Below are 26123 nucleotides of genomic sequence, written 5' to 3'. Positions count from 1 at the left end.
TTGTGAATTATGTTGATAATAATGCTATTATTATGAAGTATTCACGGGAGTTTATCAATTTTATAAGTGGAGATATTTTGAGTTGTGGTTATTGATTGGTGATCCTAATTGTATCTATGCTTGTGAGGAAAAAAATAGGAGGGATTCCTTTTATCCTGACCACTAACTACTTTTAATATTTTATTCTTTCAATTGGCCTTATTGAACTTCAAGATATTAGGTTTTCTTTTAGCTGACATAACAATCAACCGAATAATCCTGCTAAGACTACCAAAACACAAAAAAAAAACAAAACAAAAAAATAAAACAAAAAAAAACAAAACACCTAGAAAATGAAACAAGACTAGCAAAATATAGACAAAGCATGATAAGCTAAAAATCAATTTACTAACTAAATAACAGCAACACTTACCACAAAAGTAAATTGCCAATAACCAAATCCATCCAGCAGGGCAGCCTCAATCCAAAGAATCGTCTCAAACAACCATAGCATTCTCAAAAAAAGATTGCTAATAGCCAAATCAATCCATCAGGACAATCTCAATCCAAGGAAGCATGACTAAAATCATTAGAAGGATTTAAAAATAGACAATCCCAAAGATCAGCTCCGACAGAGAGATTGCTTCAATAAATAGCAGCAGCTACCAAAACACAAACAAATTTCAGCTTCAAGTTTAAGCCTCAGCCAATGATATAAAGTCCAACAAAAGACCAAGATAGAATCATTACCTTACGCAAGAATCAACTAAGAATGAGAAATGAGATAGAAAAAAATTACTAGCCCAAATATTCACCAACACAAAAACATTAAAATTTACTCCAAGCACTATGTGTAATTTAAACAAAGATCCAAAATATTCAAAACTACGGTTGGATTTTAATATACTACTGGAATTCATCATTGCTCAGCCAAAAAATACCAATACTCAATGAAATAAAATCAAGTGAAGATTTGTTCTTATATACTAAGATCAAGAAAAATATCTGCAATTGTATAGTATAAGTAAAGAAACATCCATAAAATTCACATAGCACAATACCATAACTTAAAAGCAATCAAGAATACTATATGCTCTAAATAGAAACAGAAGGATGAACAAAAATAAGATGAAATATCTATAACAATCGAGTAAAATTCTCAAGAACAGAATGAAAACTCCATCCTGTTACAGATAAAGTGACAGTGAAATGAATAAATATACAAATATATAAAAGTTTAAATCACAAGATTTCAAATTGTCATAGATCTCAAAATAAATTACTCATAAAAGAAAAGAGAGATAAAGAGAAGAAAGAGAAGAAGTATAGCAGCCACCATTAGATATTATTAAAATTCCTTAAAAAGAGAGGAATATTATTTTTAAATTTTCACTTTCTGCTTTTCTCTTTAATCAATCAATGAATATTCTGTAACTCAACAGGGGTGAAATTATTCGTAAAAATAAAGTTACTTGTCAAACCAAATGTAATAAATAATAATCTGAATGATCAAAAGATGATGCCTCTTACTGATTTCATCAAAAACATTCTCAGAATGATAAAGTATTTGAAAATATTACTAGGAATGAATAAATATTAGGAATGCATTTATTAAGAAGATAATGAGAAAATGGGCATACAAAAAATGAGCGCGTTTCATTCTTAGAAAAGCATAAAATATAGGTAGAATTGACAATAATACCTCAAGTATTGAGAATATCACATGTTTTAAAGTCATTATGAACAATGATCCAAATATGAACAGCAAATTTAATAGAATAACCCATGAGCCAAACCAACTTTTACCAATCGACTCAAGGTAGATTCTCATATAAGAAATAAACAGAATTATGAGAATAATTATCCTTATTACTACAATGGCAACTAATGTCATTTATAATAGTAACATTTTAAATAGCTTGAATAAAATAAGGAGCAGATATATTCCAAGATAAATCTCAAACACCATTAGAGATAAGTTCATAAAGCTTGGTATTTTTAGGTAAATTAAACCATATAAAAATAGAATCACCAAAGTAATAAAATAAAGATCCACATAGCCATTAAAAAAAAACAAATTACTAATAATATTAACCTGAAAGGTGAGAGAATGCTTAATTCTTACAGACACTAACAATGTCTTTCTAAAAAAACAGTAAAATGACAAACTTTATACTAAATAAAATCATAATGATTAATACATAAATTAGTTAAATAAGAATTCGAATTATAGATATTCCAAATAATCTTAAACTTACACATGGTATTAATAACATCAAGAGAAGGTAAACCGATACCACCAATGTCCTTAGTAAGTGTATTTTTATTCCAATCAATGATATGCAACTTTTTATTATTATCATTATGACTAATAAAATTATTAATCATAGAAAAAATTTTCCTTCTAAACATTTTATAAAGTAGAAAAATGAAACCAATAATAAAAATGACTCTAAATAGTAAATTTTATTAAATGAAGGTCACAGATCGAAGAAAAAAACTTTTGCTTCCAACCAAAAAGTCGAAGATGATGTTTGCCGATAATCTTTTTACCATTAGTAGAAGCCAACTTAGAATATTTAATAGTAAACTCAAGATAATCCAAAAATAAATATTTAATTTTAAAGATTCTAATATTACAAAGCTTTTGTTGTTGAGCTAAATAGTTCGCAAAATTATAAAAACATATGACATATTTAGAGGTATGCTTAAAAATTAGAAGCGTTACTAATAATATAAAGCTTAGAAATAAAATAATTACAAAATTATTATTAGTCTTACCAAAAATAAGAAGATCATCCACATAAATTAAATTATATCTCATTATTATTATAACAATTATTATTACTATTTTTACGATCATAATAACCAAGTAAAGAAGGAGCATCCATGACAACAACAAAGAGACAGGAGAGAGAGGACAACCTTGCCACGAGCCAAAAAGTGAAGAAAAATAATATTTTATTTCAATATTTATAATAACATAAAAGTTAACATCAACACTACAAGTTTTAATCTCATTAATGCAAATAAGAGGAAAACCTAAAGGAGACATACGATCATAAAGAAATGTTTTATTAACTTTATCAGATGCATTCATTAAATCGATTTTAACACAAAATTTCTTAGCATAATTATTAAAATTAAAAAGTATAACGCTGTTCGTTAGCAAAGAAAATATTATCCGCAATATCACGAATTTTTATAAAAAACGGCTTGGGCGAAATGAATAATTATAGAAAGAATAGATTTCATTATATCCGCCAATAAAACAACAATAACTTAATATATAGTATTGGAAAGAGAAATATGCCTAAAATCACTACGAGATTTAGCATTATATTTTTAGTAACGATGGCAATAAAAATATGTTTAATCTTAAATGAATTTTAGTAGTATTAAAGAAATATTTAATAGCATCAACACAATCCAAATATGTGAAATATCAAGTATCTTTAAAAAATTTAGAAGTAAAATCATCACACCAATAAATTTTATTTGAACCAATAGAAAGAAAAATATGTTTAATATCATTATCCGAAAAAAGAATGAGAGCCATACAATCATCTGTATTAAATAAATTCTTGATAGAGAATAAAAAGCGATTAAGTAAATTAGAGAAATAAGAAATAACTTCACTAAAAATTCCATCTTAATTAGCAATATAACCATTATTAACAAAAAAAAAATATTAAGATGATTAGAATTATGCTTACATTTGACTTTCTGATAAAAAAAAAACTTAATATAATATCATCTTTAGAAAGCCAAAAGTATTTAGTTCTTTGTTTAACCACTCACTTATAATCACAAATAATAGCTTTCGTAAAATCACCTTATAGAATAGAAGCTTGAACAAAAAAAACTTTACAAAGAGAATTCTCAAGTTGACTCATCACAACATGTTCCTTATCTTTAATATCAACAATATGGTTAAAAGCAATATGAGAAGATTTTCAATTCTAGCCCTTTATAATTTTCTTAAATTTCATTATTCTATTCAATAAAACAAATAAAGAATCACAGTTAACAGAAAAACGCCAAGTATTATATATGATAGAATAAAAATTAGGGCAAAGACTCAAAAAATTCATTATAGAAAAATTCTTATGCAGAAATTTATAATGAATTTTTTTAGAATTGCCTAAACACACAAAAATAGTATGATGATCAGAAAATGAACAGTTTATAAATTTAAAATAAGAATTAGGAAAAGCACTAATCCAAACAGAATTGCAGAAAACTCTATCTAATAAACATCTATTAGTGTTATTCAATTAATTAGTATACGAGCTAAAAGAAAACCTAACATTTTTTTAAGTTCAATAAGGCCAACTAAAAGAGCATAATTATTAAAATCAGAGAGTCAACTCGGAATAAGAGGAATCCTTCCAATTATTTTCCTCACAAGTATGGGTACAATTAAAATTACCAAGCAATAACTACGGTTCAGAAATACATTCACTCATAAAACTCATACTCTAATAAATAATTTATAATAGTAGCATTATTATCAGCACAAATCACAATGATAAAGAAACTAATAGAAAAAGAATAAGAGACATAACTTTGAATTTACTGGGGCTAATATGCAAAACAAAAATATATAAAACATTAAAATATCACTTTAACAAGATTCTAACATTAGCATTATTAAAATTATTAATATTGATTTTATAAGAAAATATATTAAAAGAATTTAAGCAATAAGGAACCAAAATAGAATCAATTGAAAGCTTGGTTTCCAAAAGACAAAAATTCAATCCTATTCTCTCAATAAGCTTTCTACAATTAGTAAAGACATATTAAGAACTAAAAAATAAAAAATAGAAACAAAAAAAAAAAAAAACTAAGAATTACTTCCTTTTCACCTGAATTTTTTATTTTTTGAAGGAGCGTGCTAAAATAAACTGTGAGAATTCTTATAATTAGAAGAGCATGCTAAGAGAAATTAAACAAATAGACCAGTCAAATAATTCTTTGAATTAAGTTTATTCATTTACGGAAAAATTATTCATAGTAGAAGAATTCAAGAGTATTATCATTGACAAAGTAGAAACCACTTCACCAATATCACCAAGTTTCTCAACATAGTTTGCAAGGCATTTTACTAAAATCATTAGCAAAAATACTAAGATTGAGGGATGATAATAAAAAAACATTACCATAAGTAGATATAACTGGTATCAAAAGCAATACATTATTAGAAACAATACCAAAAATATTACTATCAATAGACCTAGCAGGTAAAACATGTGATAAAGGAATAACAAAGTTACGAACACTTCTATGAGCTATTGGATTAAGATAATTTTTATTTCTACTCCTACATCTTAATGAAGGATCAATAGATGCAGGTTTCTGTGAAGTCAATCTAGAAGAATTTAAATTACTGCGAGCAACACTAAAACAAGATTCACAAGGGTTATGTCTCCATTAATAAACATGTTGAAGTATAACTTGCCCTTTCATATTTAAAGTAATAAATTCAAGAAAAGATGAATCAATATTAATTTGAATATTGACTCTTACAAAAGTTAACCAAGAGTTTTCAGCAGTCCAAGGATCAATAACAAGAAGATGGCAAATTTGGATATGCCAATCTCCAAGTAACAATACAAAGAAAGTTTAAGAAATTTGACCCTCATGAACATCTTTAAAATCACCCTTAATCAGTCCAAAATAATGTGTCCAACATTTAAAAATAAAAAGTTTCTCATTAATAAACGAAGGATCACCAGAGAACCAATTCCACATTTTCATACAATAAATTTTAAAAGAAAAAACACCAAGAGAAAGAATATCAACCAAATTTATCAATTTTCAAATCTTACCAATGACTTGTAAGTGCAGCAGTGGCCCCATGGTAGCAACCGAACGGTAGTGGTCCAATGACGACGGTGGCCTGACTACGGTGGCACAACAATGGTGAAGTTCAAAAGTCATCATGAGCATAAAACTTCTTTTAGGGAGCATTTGTTTCAATTGTAGTTGTACGAAATCTCAATTCAGAAGCAACTACAAAAAATCTGTTGTTTAAAAGCTGGTGTTTCGGAAGCAGACGATCTGTTTGAAAAGTACAGTTTTAAAATTATTGTATGTGGACAAATGTCTGAAATGCCCCTCTGCTCATGTTGTATAAAATTCATAGTTTTTAAATATATAGTAATTAGGTTGCATGCATACAAAAAAAAATCATTACAAATATAATAAAACCTATTTATTAATTATATATTTTATTTTAGGAGAATTTACATACATAGCACCCAATTCTTATGCATTTAATTATATCACACCTAACTTCAATTTTTATTTCTAAAGCACTCTACCTATGTAAATAGTGCAATCTATGTTCACATACAACTTTTGTTACATAGTAAAAGATGCTTAGCTTGTAAAAAATAAAGTTTGGGTGAAAGATAAGTAAATGTATAAAAATTAGGTGATATATATGTAGCTATTTTATTTTTAAGTACGTGCATATATTATTTTTAAATATGCATTTTTTTATTTTTATTATTTAACATTATAACAATAAAAAAATAATCTATTTTTACATTATTTTAGTTGTAATGGTAGTTGATGCTTCCGAATTTATTTTTATATGCATAGTTATTTCTTAAGAAATATAAAAACAAAGTTAATTGTTATAATAAAATAATCTATTTTTATATTATTAATCATTTGATCCATGGCAAGCCAAGCATCGACGCAGATAAACAGAGAAATAATCATGAACGCGGGATGTCAGACGCAAGAAGATAGTTGGCAGCCTCGTCAGAACCCTCGATAAAATTTGTGTCGTCGGTTTGTAACGCGGTCACGAGAAGCGCAACCAACTGTACGATTTTGGAACTCGGTTCCAAAAGCGGGCCAACACACCCATAGTCTTCTCATCCAGGTCCCCTTTTCATGAAAAAAATGGGGATCTATTTATAATTTTTAGGAGAGTCGTCATTTATAAATACTGCATGAATCTAAATCATTTCGACCCAAGTGATTCTCTTGATCAGGTGTAATTTTACGATTATTTAAATATCTTAATGATGTCAAAATTAAGCAATCTTAAGCTCATTAGATTTGTCTTATTGAGACGCTCAATTAGATTATAAGTTTGTCATATTTGAAGATTGTTTGGTCCCCCAAAATACATTCCAAAGATTTTCTTCAAGATTTAGGTGCATTATCAATGCTCACTTGGACTTAGATCATATCATTTTTTTATCATATAGTTTGTCTCACCAAGACACTTCATTTGATCATAAATTGGAGTGTGGGTACTTTCAAATTTAATTTTTGAAGCTTCTTGTCCAAATATGCACTGAGCTTCGCGCAAATCATTATAATTTTCTAGGGACATATCGAGAATATATATTTCTAGGTTCTAGCTTTCCCTATGGCTATGCACAAGAGCTTTGCTGAGCTTATCAGGCTTGACACGAGCCTCCACCTAAATAAACTAGTGTTGGCCCAGCTTAAGCCAAATAAGCTTCCCAAGTCAAGACATTGGGCAAGGCAACTCAGTATTGAGCCATCAAAATGAATCAATCAATTTAGAGATGTAATGAACTATAATTTCTTTAGATCAGAAAATTTTTAATGGACACATGAAAGTTTTATGTACATGTGGCAAAACAGAAAGGGAGAAGGAGAAACTGGAAATGCAACAGAAAGGGAGAAGGAGAAACTGGAAATGCAGAAAAGAAGAACAAGAAAACAGAAACCTGAGACTGCAGCACCTATTTCCCATCATTCCATTCCTACGATACTAGACAGAATACAGTACACATAATAATAATTAGATATGGAATCTTAGTGAACGGATGGATTAGTGTAGGGAGTTGTGATTCTATGGTAGTTATTGAGGGTGATAAAGTGCATTGGTACAATGATTTTGCAGGAACATCTTTATCAGCCCCCTGCAAGCTGATGACAGGTTCACAGATAGCTAGCTTGCCTTGTAGCATCTGAAATCTTATTGTTGGTAGTGCTATTGTGAAGATGTCAGCAGGTCGATCTTCAGTTGGAATATATTCAAGAAATAGCTCCTTGGATAGGATATGTTCGTGTAGGAAGTGATAGTCGATTTCGATGTGCTACATTATGTCATGGAATACTGTAATGTGAGCAATAGCCATGACGAAGGTGTTGTCACAGAAAATCGTAGTCGGTTGAGTTGCAGAAATTTGAAAATCCTGTAGGAGGCGGCAGAGCCAAATTACATCATTAGCTGTTGAAGACAAAGCACAGTCTCAGCTTCAGTGGAAGAATGTGCCACCGTAGGTTGCTTTTTGAAGTGTCGGGAGAGCGAGTTGAGGCTAAAAAGGAGCAATATCCAGTTATCGATCGCCGGTCAAAGGAGTCACTGGCCTCTTGAGCTGTTGGTGGTGAAGTGAGAGCAGATTGTGGAGATGTTGAGAGAGAGTATTAAGGGTAAATTGAATGTCCGGACTGGTTATTTTAGGGAGCCAACTAAGTGTTCCACCTGAGCGGCATTGGGATAGGGGAGCTGAGTGTTGGTGGACAACATTGAAGAAATAGATACAAGGCTGTTCTGTAGTTTGCAATCAATCATATCTGCCCTATTTAATATCTCCATGGCGTAGATGGCTTGTGACAAGTGGAATCCATATGTAGTATGCTGAATCTGAATGCCCAGAAATGTGGAGGCCGGACCCAAGAGCTTCATGGAAAAAGCATTATGTGGGAATTGAATGAGTTGTTGGATAATACATTGATTGTTTCCTGTTAGAAGAATATCATCCACGTGTAAAAAAAATAGCTTAGATGAGAATTGTGATTATAGATAAGTAGAATCAGCATGGCTCACATGAAACCGAAATGTGCTAGACGAGTAGAAAAGGTCTCAAACCAATGGTGAGGTGCTTGTTTAAGGCCATAGAGGGATTTCTGAAGATGGAAAACATGATTTAGATAAGATGGATCAGCATATCCCAGTGGCTGATGCATAAATATGGTTTCATGGAGTTTGTCGTGGAGGAAAACATAGGAGACGTCCAATTAAAGTACTTGTCATTTATGATGAAGAGCGACGGAAAGGAAGGCCAGAATGGTGGGTAACATTGCAATGGGGCTGAAAGTTTCAGTATAGTTGAGGTCATATTATTGTTGAAAACCTTGAACGATAAGGTATGCCTTGTATCTTGCAATATTACCATTAGATTTTCATTTATTCTGAAGGTTCATTTGCTGCCCAAAGCTGGCTGATCGATAGGAGGAGGTACAAGAGCCCATGTAATCTGAGATTTGATGGCCTTAAGTTCTTAGGCCATAGCTTGCTGCCATTGAGGGTAGCGGAGAGCTTGCTTGTAGGTGAGAGGTTCGGTTTCAGGAGTAGAGAGGTGCATGAGATCAAAGATCTTTTTGGGTGGAATGGAGTCGGTTTTGGATCTTGTAATCATGGGATGTGATTGGGGAAGTTGGAGAGAAGGTTATTGGTGGTATGCATGTTCGACTGGCTGAATTTGTGGGTATTGAGGTCTTGAAGGTGGAGACAAAGGTTGCATTGTAGTGGTAGGTTGCTAAGGTGGTGTGGAGAGAAATGAGGTGAGTATGAATGTGAATGATGGAAGATCCAAATATGAGGATGAGAGGGTTGGATGGTAGGTTTGATGTCGGGGAATGAGCGTTCGTTAAAAGTAACAGGACGGGATGTAAGTATCCTGTCGGTGATGGGATCGAAGCATTTGTAGCCCTTTGTATTTTCAGGATATCAAAGAAAAATGCAACGGATTTCCCATGGCTGAAGTTTGTTTATATGAGATGATAGAATCCAAGGAAAGCATGCACATCCGAACATGCGAAGGTGACTGTAGCCTGCGAGTTTTCCATGTAGTTCCAATGATGATAGTGAGAAGGTGGACTTTGAGGGTAGGCGGTCGATGACAAAAAGTATTGTTGTCAAGGCTTCAAGCCAAAATGAAGGTGGAAGACGGAAATCGGCTAGGAGAGCACATGTTTCGAGGATGTGTCTGTGTTTTCGTTAAGTTGTGCCAATTTGTTATGGTGTATAAGGACATGTAGTTTGATGAATAATGCCATGAGATAGAAGGAAGCTGCTAAATTCAGAATTTTTATATTCGCCGCCACCATTCGTTCTTAAAATTTTTATTTGCTTATTGAATTGATGTTCAACAAGCTGTTTGAATTTCATAAAGTGAGCCAGAACTTCAGATTTGTGATACATGGGATAAAAACAGGAAAAACGAGTAGAAACATCAACAAATTGAACATAGTATTTGTAACCTTGAATATGTGGTGTAGGGGATTGACCACAAACATCTGAATGTATAAGTTCTATGGGATTACATTGACTAAAATGAGCTGAAGGAAAAGGTAAGTGATGGTTTTTTTGACTAAAATGAGCAGAAGAAAAAGGTCAGTAATGACTTTTTGCTGTAATGCATAACTCACAAAGAGAAAAATAACTAGAAATTGAGATATGAGGTTGTTGTTTAGCTATGTTTGCGAGAGTTTGGTGACTAGCATGTCCCAAACGTTGATGCCAATGGATGTCATGGTTGGTGGTAGAGAGTATGGCTTTGCTAGTTGTTGGAATTGGATACAACCATTGCGGCAAGGGCCTTGCAAAAGAGACTGTTGCATTATGTGGTCCTTGATTTGATAGCCAGCAACGTCAAAGATGATACGACAATTGGTATGAGCAACGAGTTGAGAAATGGAAATTAAGTTGTGGGAAATTTGAGGAGTATGAAGAAGTTTAGAGAGAATAAGCTTACGGGGAAGAGTTGGTAATATGTCATGTCTGGAGTGTTGTATGGGAATCATTTCACCATTCCCCATGGGAATTTGATCGATACCTTTACATGATTCAGTTGCTTGAAGTTGATACAGTGATGTAGTCAAATGGCTTGTAGCGCCTATGTTCAAGTACCAATCAGGGTTGGTGGTGGATGATGTAATGAGAGTTGTGGAGGGTGGAGGCCTAATTGGTTGATAGTTAGCATTGAGCCTGTGCCAACATTCAAGAGCTAAACGTCCGAGTTTATTGCAAATTTGACAGTAGATTGATCCATTTACACTTGGTTGTCAAGGAGTTGATTGTTTGGTTGTGAAATCATGAGCACCCTTGTAGCCGAAATTGATATTATTGCTTTTACCCTTGTACGAATATTGCCCTTCCCTCTTTGAGTGTAGAGAGCCAATTGAGGATTGGAATGTTGAATGACAGGGTGGTCGTTGGTTATTTTGATTTCTTCACTGAAGATAAGAGAATAGAGTTCTTCGAGATCAAAATGATGTGGTTGAGTTCTTATTGCTGTTTTAAAGTCATAATAAGTTGCATGAAGCCTCTTGAGGGCGTAGAGTATAATATCTTCAGTGTTGACGGCGGTTTCAATTGCGTCAATGTTGTCGACAAGTGACTTGATTTGTGTAAGGTACCGATTCATAATCTGATTTTTCATCAAGACATTGTGAAGTTCATTTTTTAGCTGGATCACTTTGGATCGATTTGTAGCTTGCAGCTTTTTTTCCAGCGTTTTCCAAATATCCAAGCAGCTATCCAGGTGCAAATGATAAGGAAAAATAGTGGCAGAGATGGTACAAGATATAGCAACGGCCATATTCTCATCTACAAACATCCAGGTGTTGTAATCGAGATTGGGAAAGAGGCTACTTGATTCGGTGGTAATGTGGGATTGGGGTTGCTTGATTGAACCATCAAGGAACCCTAGAAAACCATTTGCCTTCACCAATTTTAAGGATCTGAGATCTCTGAATAGGATAGTTATTTGTGGAGAGAGAAATGGTGACCACCGCTTTAATGTTAGACATAAAACAATTTAGAGATGGGAGAATGCCGGCACCGGATAGTGATAGTTGGAGGGATGCCATGGCGTCATTGACATTGGATGAGGCGGAATCTTCCTTTGTAGTTGTGCTATAGCTCTAATACCATGAAATAATCAAGAAAGGAGGAAGCAAAAATCAGAAATGCAAAGAAGAAGAAGAAAACGGAAACCTGAGACTGCAGCACCTGTTTTCCCATCATTCCATTCCAACGATACAACACAGAATACAGAACACATATAATAAAAAAAAGATCTAGAATCTTATAGAATGGATGAGAGTAGTGTAGGGAGTTGTGATTCTATGGTGGTGATGTTCTGCAGGAACATCTTTATCAGAAGCAATTACATCGCCCATACTCGTGTGTGTGCTGTAACATATATAGTTATCCTGATTCACAAATAAAGGAAATGATAGAGCTATATGAAAGAGGACCAGGCTTCATTAGGGATTAAAACTCAAATTTATTCAATAAAGTTCTTCATGTGTTCTAAACGTAAAAATTCATGATAGTAGCATAAACTGGTTTCTAAATCAATGCATTTAGGAGATTACCTTTTAAATGCTAAAGACTTCATAATAGAGTTATGGATTATGGAAACAGCGAGTTTCATAACAAAAACAATGAATAAAGTACATAGAAGTTCATAAGACTTTTTGAACATCTGGGACCAAGCTACCACTGTTGAGAATCATCAACTTAAGTTCCAAAATAATAAAAATGTCAAAAACAAAATAATCTAATCACCCAATTTTGATCGAGGCCAGAAAACTTTAGTGGCATTAAAGAAAAAAAAAAGTGTCATGACCATATCCTAGGCTAACAAGTTAAGCTCTAATTATCCTACTCTTTTTTTATATTTGTTATCAAAAGTTGCAGACAAAAGAACTGATGCCAATCAAATATTACCTACAACAACAATACACAATTCCTTATCATTATTGTAGAAATCTAGGAGGATCTACCTCCTTTCCATGATGGGCCCAGACCGACCATCCAAGGAGGAATGAATGGATTAATTGGAGACAATTTGGGAAACTCCTCGATTAGTTTTTTATTCCCTTCCTATTTACAATTATTTCATTTCCATGTTTAGCTAGATATATTTGATAAGATTGTAAATTGGGAGAGACCTATTTTCCTATATATGTAACCTTATGGTTAAATATTGTAATAAAAATTAAGTAAATATTCCCTCCAACGTTTTTCTATATGGTATCAGAGCTTCATCTCCATCGTTGAAATTGTTCATTGGAATCAGTTGAATCAAGCATTTGTATCATGCGTCTGTATCATCTAGATCGCTTATTCGTTCATAGGCATTGTCTGTGACGTTCGAACCGTGCAACTGCAACACTCATCTGCCTCATTTGAAATGCTTGTCAGCTTTGTCTGTGTTGCATTCATCCTGCAACACAATTAAGGCATCGTGCATTGCCCGACTTCGTTTGTGTCGCTGTGATCATCCCGTTTGTCTGCATTGTTATGTTACAGTAAGAAGCAAGGAAACAAAACATAGCTCTCTTTCAACCTGCAAGCTCTCCTCTGCTCTCTCCTACAGCCGTTAGAGCCTCTCCAGCGACAGTCCAAAACTGGAATCATCCCTGCAGCTAGCTAAGGTTCATGACCAAGTACGAAACGAAGACATCTAGTTCTACTCTGGATGTTAGTTTTGAATCAGAGACTCGAAAGTCTATCCTAACAGCCTCTGAACTATCTTTCTTCATCACAAACTATAAACTCAATTGGCATAACTTCCTTCAATGATCCCAATTTATATTTATGTACATTTGTGAAAAGGGAAAAGATGAACATCTCACAGGAGAGAACATAATTCCTGAGCTCACTATTCCTAACCATCGCACATGAAAAATTCAAGATTATATGGTTATGTCTTGGCTATTCAACCCAATGACCACTGAAGTAGGAGAAAATTTCTAGCTCTAAAGAACAACCAAAGAAATATGGGAGGTTGCAAGAGAAACTTATTCCAACGCTGAGAATATTAGAATTGTTTGAGAATGAAACCAAACTACATAACCTCCGTCAAGGAGAACTAAGTGTTACCCAATAATTCAATACCTTGTTGAGGTATTAGCTACAATTTGATAGGTTTGAGACATATATGTGGGAATGTCTACATGATGTCGTGGTGCATAAAACCATCATCAAGATGAATAAAACTATCAAATTCCTAGTGGGACAAAGGAACTAAATGAAAGTGAGAGCGAGAATCATGGGAATAAAGATTGTTTTATCGACCCGTGAGCTTTTGCTGAAGTTAGAAGAGAAGAGAGTAGAAAAAGGCTTATGATGACTGGAAATGGGAGTTCACCAAGTGTCGAAAGCTCAGCTCAGTACTCTCATAATTCTTCTCATTACTCAAAGTTCAAGAAGAAGCGTCCCACATGTGACTATTACAAGAAAATTGGGCACCTCAAAGACAAATGTTGGAAACTCCATGGAATGTCTGCAGATTGAAAATCTAAACATGGAAGGAAAGATAATGAGAGCAAGGTTAATGTTGCTACCACATCTTAAGTGTCAGCTAATCCATTCACCAACGAACAGTTTGAAGTACCGAAAAAATCCCTCGAGAGTAATTCATAATATCATTTCAGCCTCATAACACATCAAGGTAATATATCATTCTCCCATCTTGCTAGTAAAGAAATATTTAGACCTTGGATCATAGATTTATGAGCTTCTGATCAAATGACTAGAGACATCAATGCTCGAGTCAACTATCAAGAGGCTTAAACATTTAGATTTGTCAGACTTGTTGATGGATCACACTTAAAAAATATTGAAAAATGAGTTGTGGAGTTCTCTTGGTATATCACTCTTTCCTCTATTTTATATGTTCCACAGTTTGACTATAATTTAATTTCAATAAGTAAGCTTAATCATGATATGAAATATATAACTTAATCTTTTGTAAATTATTGTGAAGTTAAAATGATGAATTCAGGGAAGGTTATTGACAGCGATGAAATGCATAAATAGTCCCACCTCCATTATTTTCTCAAGTCTTTGAATCTGTTATGAAAGTCTTTATCTTAAAAGCATAAGTGGTCCTATCTCCATTATTTTCTCAAGTCTCTGAATCTGTTAAGTCTCTGTCTAATGGAAAAAAAATAATGTTATAGCATTGTCGCCCAAGTCATCCTATTTTCAATTATGTTGTAAAGTTGTCATCCCCATTTGTTTATCAAAAAAAATATTTAATATTTATCAATGTGAGATTTATCAACTTGTCAAACTCACTAGAAATATTTATCTCATGACCCAGTACAAACCCTAACATTATTTTTTAATTATCCATAGATTATATTTGGGGACCTTCAAAAATAAGAACCCTAAATGGGGTTAGATAATTTGCCTCATTCATTGACTATCTTACTAGAACCATGTGGATAATTCTAATAAAGAAGAAATTTGAAACGACTCGAATCTTCAAAACCTTCCATGACATGATTCAAACTCAAGTTTAATACAAAATTCAAATCATGAAAACTAATAATGCAAAGAAATATTTCAACTCCATCCTTGAATCCAATCTTTTAAAAAATAGAATCATTAATATGAGTTCATATATTGATGCCTCACAACAAAATGACATAGCTAAGAGAAAAAACATACATCTTCTTGAGAGATCCCACTCAATTATGATATCTCATCAAGTTCAAAAATATTTTTGTTGGGAAGCAGTTCTTACTGCAACATACCTTATCAATTGAATGCTTAACCAGAAACTTAATTTCAAAACACCATTTCATGTCTTAATGGATAATTATCCCCACATCAGAACTTTCTCTTCTACTATACTACTTAAATTTTTTTGGCGTGTATGTTGTGTTCACATCTATTTCCCAAACCGCACAAAATTTGACCCCAAATCCATCAAGTATATTTTCCTTGGGCATGCCTCCAACAAAATGGTTATAAGTGTTACTCACATATTACCATAAAATACTACAACTTTATGAATGTCACATTTTTTTAAAAATCAATCATACTATCTCAAATCTAATGTTTAAAGGGGGACTGCAAATGAACATCAATTTTGGGATACACTTAATGAAACCTACACTGCCTCACAACATACCCCTCTTCCAGCTAATTCTTTTATCTTTCAAACACCACTGCATGAAAATATCCAACAAACCCAACCTGAAGTTCATAACAAAAAAATTTGTGTTGACAGAAAAAGGAAGAAAAATCTTGAGCAGGTGCATAACAACTTACAAAACAGAATTGCTCAAGCCAAAAATCGAGTCCACACTCACCTAAAATTTTAGGTGAGGAGTCTAGACTTAAGAGTTATCACCTTCCTCTATTAATTCTGATGACAAGAAAGTTGTACTAAATATCCAATTCAGAAGTATGTTGCTTATGGGAAGCAATCTCATCATATAAAGTTTTTACTTAATAATATGTAGATTCTTAAAGTCATTCATGAAACTCTTAAAAATTCAGAAAAAAGAAAACAGTTGAAAACGAGATTCAAGCACTAAAGCATAATAGCACATGAATTATTACTAAACTTCTCAAGATATGAGGCCGGTTGGATGCAAATGGGTATTCAACATCAAGTACGAAGTTGATCGTGGTCACTCTATTCTATGGGATTGACAATCGAGAAACATTTACACTAATTTCAAAACTGAATACCATCAGATTACTCCAGTAGAAACTAATAAAGAATGAAGACAACATCAACTTGACATAAAAATATTTTCCCGAATAGGGATCTTGAAGAAGAGACGTACATAGACATAACACAAGGACTTGAGAATGATTTAAGACAACACCTAGTATGCAATCTCAAGAATTCTTTTTATGGCCTTAAGTAATCACCAAGCATATGGTTTGAAAGGTTTGCTAAAACTATGATATCTAATAGATATTATCAAATGTCAGGTTGATCATACATTGTTCATAAAATACACTCATGAAGATAAGATTGTTGCACTGATAGTATAAGTGAATAACATAATTCTTACTGGTGATGATGAAAGCGAAATTCTTAAAATCAAAGAGCTGTTTTTCACTGAGTCTGAAATCAAGAACCTAGATACCATGATTCCCAACAAAAAGTCAAAGGAGGGATGGATGGATTAATTGGAGAAAATTTGGGAAACTTCTTGATTAGTATTTTATTCTCTTCCTATTTCTGCTTATTTTAGAATTATTTATATTTCATGTTTAGGCTAGATATGTTGGGTAAGATTGTAAATTAGGAGAAACCTATTTCCCTATATATATGAGCCTTATGGTTGAATATTTATAATAAAAATTAATTGAATATTCTCTCCTACTTTTTTCCTCATTTATATCTCTGATTCTATCACTTAACAACTATTTCTTCCTCAAATACCTCTGTCTCTTGCCATTCTAATCCTTCACTTCAATTTCATAACTTTTCCCTGAGAGATTAAGGACTTCTGCATTCCAACAAACACTGATAAAGCACTTTTAACGACTTTCAAACACCAATTAAAACAAAAAAAAAAAAAAAAAAAAAAAAAACTTTGCAGAATGATTCAATGGATGGCAATAAAATGAAGCTATTTATCATAAATATGATGAATATACTCCATATTTTTAAAATCAAATACCTAACCTACCCTTAAAAAAATTAGGGATAATATCACTCGATTACCTCAACTGCCTCAGCAAATGTTTAATAAGAAAAAGAATTGAATGCCTGACCAGGCCTCCTAAGAACGAGTAAAACCACTACCTGGACAAATTACAATAACGTATAGAATTACATGTGAAAAGAATAAGCGTGATATTAACCCCAGCACCATATACAGGCCTCTAGCTAATAAGGTCCAGAAGATCCTAATCATACAAGGAAACTCAGATTCATGAAATCCATAAGTTGACATATCTAGGAGAACAACTTGAACTCTTTTAATTTTCCTCAACGGTCAACAGCAGAGGAGATTGGTTACAGGAAAAAATCATGCAACCATTAATGTAGGTTTCTGCAGTCTTTCAGTAATAGCTTCTTATGCTTTGTAATTGGCTGGCTCTTTCTCTAGGCTATACTCCTAATAGATCAATTATCATCATCAATTCTCAAAAATACTAACAAATCAATAATTAAGAGAAAAAAAAACATGCCAAGGTGAATTGAACTCAATAAAACAAGTAGAAAGAAAAGAGAAAAACATATAACGTACAGTTAAAAGAAATACCTGCCCAGTTGCCTTTTTACCTTAAAGGATCCCAAAAGAGAAGCTGAAACGACTGAATTTTTCCTGCAGATTGTACATCACACAGATGTAAAATAAATTTGGTCAATTTTGTATTCAACGCCAAAATTATATATTTACATAAATAACATCCTAGTGCTTCTATTTACCCGAATCTAACAGAGCACAATAAAACTACCAACTTTTGTACTTAATGATTTGATAGTGTTATGCAAGCAAATACTCAACTGCAGTGATTCATTTTAAAAGCTTAGGTGTTAGTTTTGTAAATAAAGAATAGCTTGGTAGTATAGAAGTAAATCTCCCAATATTTTTAAAACTCACTTAATGCTCTCCACATCAGTGAGATCCTTTAACTACAGTAAAGCTTAACTCTTGGACAATGAGGCAAATTTTGATGTCACACAAAGTTTTATGAGGCACTTCAAAATGTGTTCTTGATGAATGAGACTTCAGCCGTTGCAAATGATGTTAAAGTAGTAACCCTACCAAATGATAAGAATTAGATGCCATACAAGACAAAATGCTGCAATGAACCTATTTGTAAATGGAAGCAGCCACAAAAATCTCATCTACTAAGCAAATAAATTAATAATTTTGGACTATGTATAAAGTTACTAATGAGCAGGACACCTTTCCATTTCGTCCAGGCAGCTATCCAGGAATCCAAACAGCTTCCATTTGAAATCCAGGAGATAACATTTCTATCTGCAGCCCTTCACCCTCTCCACTTTGGGGCAGAATAGGATCTCATTTCAAAGCACAACACCCATCACGGTTATCACCGCTAAAGCCTATATCAAGAAAAGACTCCTGTTCTATACCTTCTCCACATCTTCTTGAACTGCCACATTTTATAAATGAGAAACGCCGCAAAGTTCACTTGCAGAACGAAGATTTTTACCGAGATTTAGCTTTGCCGGTGGAGGCGGTCGCGGTGACTATGGGGGAAGATGACTGCGACGGGAAGAGAGAAGCGAAGATGCGGGCGCCGGGAAGAGAGAGGCGGCGGGGAAAGCTTCCAGTCGCCCGTCGCAGCCCGAGAGTGAGGGGACGTACGATACGAAATCGGGCTTTCGGGACATGAAACTTGGAAGGAGGGGGAATGGGGGACGACACGGGGATGCGAAAGTAATGGATATAATTATCGTTGGAGATCGGTGATTCATTGAGGAGCTAGGTTGAAGATTTCGAGTGAACAGCCCGCCACATCGAGCCGTCTCCGGCGGGTAAGAAGCCACATGTAAAGAAAAATAGTGAAGTGATGGAAAGGATTTATGCTCCTCCGACCATGATCTTGCTCTCGAGCATGATTTTGTTTCAGACTAGAATAACATGGGGAGAAGGAATCGAAGCCTACCGCGATCCCATCCGGACTCCGGACGTGGGCGCCAATTGTTTAAGTCTGACCACTCTAATATATGAGAATTGATTAAAATTTGTGAGGCTAGACACATGGTGCCCCCACATGCAACTAAAATTCTGACCTAATTATTTTTCAATCGAAGAAAAGAAAGAGATCACATCGGGGAGAATCGGTTGTTAAAATAGTTTTTTTTGTTCAGCAGCAGTGTGTTCGGCGAACACGAATAAATTTTTAAGTTCGAGTAACACGAACACGACGGCTGTTCGGCTCGTTACAACCCTAATTACAACCCTATTGGTGTCCCGAACTGCCACTCATATTTTTGTTGGTCATCGGTTCTCTTTGTGATTTGTGCATACACATTTTTTATGTACACTATCACCTATCCCTTATTCACATTTGTAAAGTGTGTCGTACAACCGATTTGATTTTTTTGATTTACAAATTACTTAAAAACTTATTGTGATCCAGCTAAGTTTAAAAAAAACACTTGGTGAATCTTGCTTGTATCTAAACACAAGTAACAACTCTAACATACATATTTTTAATGACTCGATCATATAAACAATATCAACACATTTCTTTTCTAGAACCCTCCAAAGTATTTCTGTTGGACTTTTATTATAATCTTTTTCTAAATCAATAACAATAATATGTAGATTTCTCTTATTCTCTTTATATTTTAACAATAATATGTAGATTTCTCTTATTCTCTTTATACTTTTTCATCAAACTTCTCAATAAATGTATAGCATCTATAATACATTTGCCCATTTTTATATGTTCATCAAACTTCTCAATAAATGTATAGCTTCTATAATACATTTGCCCATTTTTATATGACGTCCTAACCTATGTTCAATTACTCTCCCAGGATTTTAAAGTTTGACACATTAACTCAATTCCTCTATAATTTGCACACTTTTAGGCCTACCTTTTTTTTTCTTAAAAATAAGACCAATAAACTCTTTCTTCACCCCCGTCAAACATCTTTTTAGTTTTCAAAGTAATATCCAATAGAAAATGTCAATGAGTATCATGTTAAAATTCTACATAAATTTATAAACTAAGCCTAATCATTTCACGTGAAACAACATCAAATTGGCCTACATCTATATTAAATTATAATAATAACTAGAAGCAATTGTACATTAATTGCACAAAATAAATAAACTCGACTTAAATTTATTTTAATAGCTTATTCATTAAAATTATATTTAAATTTATTGATTGTCCTAAGATCAGCTATTGAAGAAGGGCTAATGCTAAGATATATATGTTTGTGGTAGAGAAAGTAGTTTTCCAAGTTGTTGAGAAGCATCAAGCCACTATTAGGAGTGTCAATGGTCATACAAGAGACATATTCTTGATATTAGATTTTAACAACGAGTAGTTGCAACTGCATTTGCAACAAACTTTGGAAAATGTGTTTGGTGAAAAGCTTCTTTGAGGGATTTGGAGATACTAAGATCAATGATGAAATAAAATAAAGCGTCAATATATATCTTTTTTCTTGAGATTAGGGTTTGAAAGTTTCTTCTTTTTTATTTTAATTGTATACATGAATGGCATTTCAGGCAACACATGCATGCCAATGTTCTAGTTGCGTAAGACACCACATACCCCATTGTAATGTTAGTGCTTTAGAATACTGTTTAGTGTTTTAGATGTTCTAGTTATGTTGTACACTTCTAGTGGTGTAAAAATTTGATCAACACGTTAACTCAAATTATAAAAATTTGAGTTTGAGTTGATCTGACTAATGTCTAGGTTAGATTTAGATTGAATCCTAACAAATTCAATTTTTTTTTGGTCGGGTTCAGGTTGCCCATCAAGTCAAAATTGACCTGCCAATTCAAATTTGACTTAAAATTAACTTGAATAGTTGTCATATACATGTTCAACATGCTATATAAGCCAGGTTCGATTTAGACTTTCCGACTTGTTAATATTCATGTTGGGTTCTAGCCAAGCAGTTTCAAGTCGGGTCAATTTTAGATTTGACTCGAAAGTGATTTGTGAATTTGGTTTGACGCCCACACTTGTATGAATCATTGATAGTAGATTATGGGTGTGTTTGGGGCGACAGTGTGGTGGCAGTGCAGTGTTGCATCATAGTTTTTCATGTTAAAAAAATCGTGTTTTATTTGAGTTCTCAAAAAACTGTAGTTGAAAGCTGCATTTTCCCATCAGACTTAACTACTTGCAGTGGCTGCTAGAAAGCTACTATCTAATTTCTTCAATTTTTTTTTTTTTTTTGTAATAGTCACCACAGCTTTTTAAATAACAATTTTTTTTTTCAGCAGCTTCACAGTTGCTTCTTGAAAAAGTTACAGTTGTCTCAAACCTATATCCACCCAACTTCATTTGGTTGTAGGTTTATTTTGGTTAAAATATTTGAATCTTACTGTTAAACCTCCTCAAACCTATATCCACCCAACTTCATTTGGTTGTATGTTAAACCTAGTTAAAATATTTGAATCTTACTGTTAAACCTCGTTTCATCAATAAATTGAGATTGGGGGCTGAGAAATAAAGAGAGTGTGTGTGTGTTGTATTGGTTTTTCTAATAGCTATCCCGACGGAAAAACTTATTCAGACATAAAGTCTATAAAAATTACTTCCTCATCCTGGGCACGACGATGGTAAGTTAGTCATTTTACATCTCATTCATACATCAAGTCTTTGAATACTACTTTTGAATTGAGGGGGCAACCTTCATCACAGAGAGCGCTTCCTCAACACTTTATCACCCTGTCGGTCAAAATTTTGGCCATGGATTGCATTTTAATTTTGAAAAGTAATTTTAATATATATATATATATATATATATATATATATATATATATATCTATATATATATATATCTATTATCTATATATATATATTTTGTCTAATAACAGTTTTTCTTGGTTGATTTGAGAGGATCTAATGAAGAGTGAAGAGGATCAATTGGAGAGAGGATTGACTAAAGGACCGTATAACTCTTAAACTTGAGTATTCCTCTCATCCAATACTAAATTGATAGTTCAACCTCCATATCAGAGCTCAAATCATGACTGGCAAAATCCAGCGTCCGATTCTTCGGCGATGGCTCTTTCGATTAGACACATGAGCTCAGAGAATGGCCAAAATGGCGTGATGGTTTTGAAATCTGTTGCTCGTAAATCCATGTATTATTTCAGAAAAATAACCTCTAGGTATAGAGGTGTCACAAGATGCTAAATTTGAAAAAAGAAAAAAAAAATCATCTTTATTTATAATTATATGAAATTTGATTTTTTTTCTTTGACACTATTTATTTATTTATTTGGGATTGTAGGCATCGATGGACTTGAAGATATGGAGCCAATTTATGAGATAATTAATAGTTGCAGGAAAGAAGGGCAGGCAGGGAAGGGTAGGGAAGGTGGATTAAATAATTTGAAATCTTGCTGCTTCTATTTTTATATCAGTTATTTAAACCAGCTGCTTCATATATTTATGAAAATAGCTTTCTAACTTGATTTTTTCTTTGGTTGGATTTTATTTGTGCTTTGAAGCATTAATCGGCCAGTTTACTTGGGTAAGCTGCAGTTCTTGCTATTATTAAAAAATAGGGGAATTTGCATTCATACCACTCAGTTCCTATGCATTTATACATTTAACACTTAAAACTTCAATTTTTTCATGCATATCACCTTGCCTATTCATGAAAAGTTAAAAAAAAATTTGGTTATAATACATAAGAATTGGGTGGTAGTATGTAAATTCCACAAACAAATAACGTACTTTTTTATGTGAATTAAATTTATTAAAATATGTGAATAATATTTCATTATGGCTTACTTTAGGAGGGTATGAGAAGGAAGAAAAGGCAGCAACAGCATGTGATCTAGCCGCGCTCAAGTATTGGGGCTCTACGACAGATAAATTTTCCAGCAAGTGTGATTATTTTACACTTATCTGTTTGGAGCAGCTTATCCTACAACGCGGCCCGCGGGTCGGTCAGCGGCATGCGTTTAGTATAAAAAACTCAAACGCGGCAGACAGTTTTATAACAAACGCGCAAACCAAACGTCGAGGCGGCGTAGAGACAACGTTTTCAAAAATACGCAAATCAAACGGTTAGTCGGTGTTTTTGAAAATGTCGCCGCACTTATAAGCTGCCCCAAACAGGTAAGACTTCCTATTTACACTTTAATAAATTTTTATTTTCAAATTAAATTTAAATTTTGTTTTTGGCCCTTTTTTATTATTTGCATGAAGCTGAGCTCTTATGAAAGAGAGATGGAAGGGATGAAGAACATGACAAAGCAGGAATTTGTTGCCCTCTTAGGGTAGGGCAGCTGCAGCTTATTGATTAATCTATTGATAAGCTGATTAAAATAATATGTTGATAAGCTAGATGCGGTGGCTATTGCAAATTTTTATTTTTTTAGAAAAGTCAGACTACTATCCAGAAAGCTGTCACCACACCTAGATAGGTGCGGTATGAAAACACTGTTTTAAGTGTTTTTAAAACGCATAAGCTGTCAAAACGCAGTTTACCCAAATAGGTCAGGTGCGTTTTCAAAACGTCACCGCACCAAATAAGCTACCCCAAACGGGCCCTTAAGGAGGTGGTACATTATTTATTTTAAAAAATCACTTGATTTATTTTGAGATTTAATATATATTAATACATACTTCTATAAGCTCATGATTTTTTTTTAAAATAAGAAAAACACTCCAAATTTTTTTAAACTAAGTTGAGTTGTTTTAAAAAATAAAAAATAAAAGGGAAATTTACGTAGGTAGCACGCAAATGTTATTAATTTACATCTCTCACCTAAACTTCCTTATTTCTTATGCATGAATATGCGGATTTGACTATTATAAAGTGATAGACAGTGCTATTTTCGATATAAATCCAAATGAATTGTGTTCAATGCATGTAAATGAACATGTCAATATATAATGTACCAACATATTTTTAAAAATAAACATAAAAGCAGTGGAAAATATGATCTCAAATAGGTGCGCATTTTCTGTCCGGACACCTGACGTATCTCTATGTGCGTTGCAGGGTATTCCTGAGTTATTTTCAGGTTATTTCTGGGTTATTTCAAGATTATTGAAAATAACCTGGAAATAACTTAGAAATATCTTGCGCCGCACGTAGAGCTACGTCAAGAATCCGCACATAAAAATTGCACCCCAAATAGGCCCTGTGCTTCTTTAACCACCTTTATTTTCTTAATAATGTGATTAAGCATTCAGGTTTTATTGATGAACTGAATTAAAGTTTAAAAATATATATTGTTTTGGTTTGCAATTATGCATGTAAATGTTTATATAAAAAAGTAAATACATGACATTATTGTTACCAATTGTTAAGTATGATTTGCATTTGTTTCCTCTTTCCATTTCAGTTGGCTCTACGGTGACTGATTTATTTTATTTTAATTCCAGGAGGCGCCTCTATCTATAGAGGGGTGATAAGGTTCCTTGAGTATTATAAATGCTACCACATTGTTCTTATGTATTTATATATCTAACATCTTAAACAATCATATTTAAACACACAACGCACGAGTTTCTATGTTCTTATGCAAAATACTGTCATTATTAACCTTCTTTTGAAGTGATACATCTTTTCATGCATAAATTTATTACACCAATAAGCTATAAGTGGCACGAGTGTGGTGACTAACTTCGATATTAGCCGATACGATGTTGGTCAGACATGCTCGAGCTCCGTCCTCTTATACGGAAATCTCCTTTGGCAATCCGAAGCGGGCTCCGTTGAAGAGACAATGAAAATTTGTTCGAGCTCTGAATGCGAGCAAATGTCGAACATGCGGTGCTATACTAGTAATTCAAGGTACCCTTGGGATGCTAAGCATTAAACTTCAAGTGAGAGGACTGACTTGTAATATTTTTTCTCGCGTTGCTTTTGCTCCTAAACATAAATCTAAACATAAATATAATCAAACACTCCTCTTCCCATCATCAGATCACTAATTTTTCTCTTTTAATGATAGTGGCATGGCATGTCTTCAGGATTTTGTAGAGGAATAAAATCTGCCCATTTACCCAAACACTAATATTAGTTAGTGAATTTCAGTACCTTTGGATCGATTTAGAGAAGAGTTTAATATATAGATAATTAAAATTTTAATTTTGTTAGAAGAAATAGAGGAGCTTTGAAACATATTCTATTCTAATATTTTTCTTTACAGAGCTGAAAATCCAAATTTAACAAATCCTTTGCTGCTACAGTATTTATGATAGTGGTGATCATCACTTCGATGATGATGGTTGGGAGGCAATAGTTAATAATGGTTATTAGGGAGTCATGGTTAGATGATGGAAGTTAAATGGTGACAAATGATTGTGATTTGGTGGTGGTTATATAATAATAATTGTGAGATTATAGAAATCTGATGTTGGTGGTGGTTTGATGATAATGCTTGGGAGGAGGCAATTTTATGATGGTGGTCGGGTAACAGTGGTCTATTATCGGTGTCCAATAATATTGTTTGGTTGATCGGGCTCTAATGGCGATGATTGGGGGGTCAGGTAAATAGACAATGAAAATTCAATGAGAATGGTCCAATAGTGAGGGTTTTGCTGGTGGAAGAGTAGAATCAATTTGACAATGCCTGGGATATGCCAGTGATGACTTGATTCAATGGTTGAGCAATTGTTGTTTGACAATAGTGGTGGATAGACAGAGCTTTAGGATTTGCTAAAC

The 26123-nt window shown here is 33.3% G+C and overlaps 1 long non-coding RNA gene across 2 annotated transcripts; it reads right to left on the bottom strand.

The window, feature by feature from the left end:
• Positions 1 to 318: 318 nt before the first annotated feature.
• Positions 319 to 19007, bottom strand: LOC110023181. Of its 2 annotated transcripts, none has more exons than XR_002293862.1 (3): positions 18673 to 19007; positions 18022 to 18084; positions 319 to 641 (listed from the first exon to the last, which is right to left on the bottom strand). It is a non-coding gene; the product is annotated as an uncharacterized LOC110023181 (long non-coding RNA). The 2 variants fall into 2 exon arrangements; XR_002293861.1 differs by lacking the exon at positions 319 to 641 and adding an exon at positions 17485 to 17874.
• Between the last annotated feature and the right edge of the window lie 7116 nt (positions 19008 to 26123).

Source organism: Phalaenopsis equestris, unplaced genomic scaffold, assembly GCF_001263595.1.
Source record: "Phalaenopsis equestris unplaced genomic scaffold, ASM126359v1 Scaffold000221, whole genome shotgun sequence".
In the NCBI taxonomy this organism is placed as follows: Eukaryota; Viridiplantae; Streptophyta; class Magnoliopsida; order Asparagales; family Orchidaceae; genus Phalaenopsis; species Phalaenopsis equestris.
The sequence above is the reverse complement of the archived record's forward strand: the minus strand, read 5'-3'. Positions and strand labels throughout refer to the sequence as shown.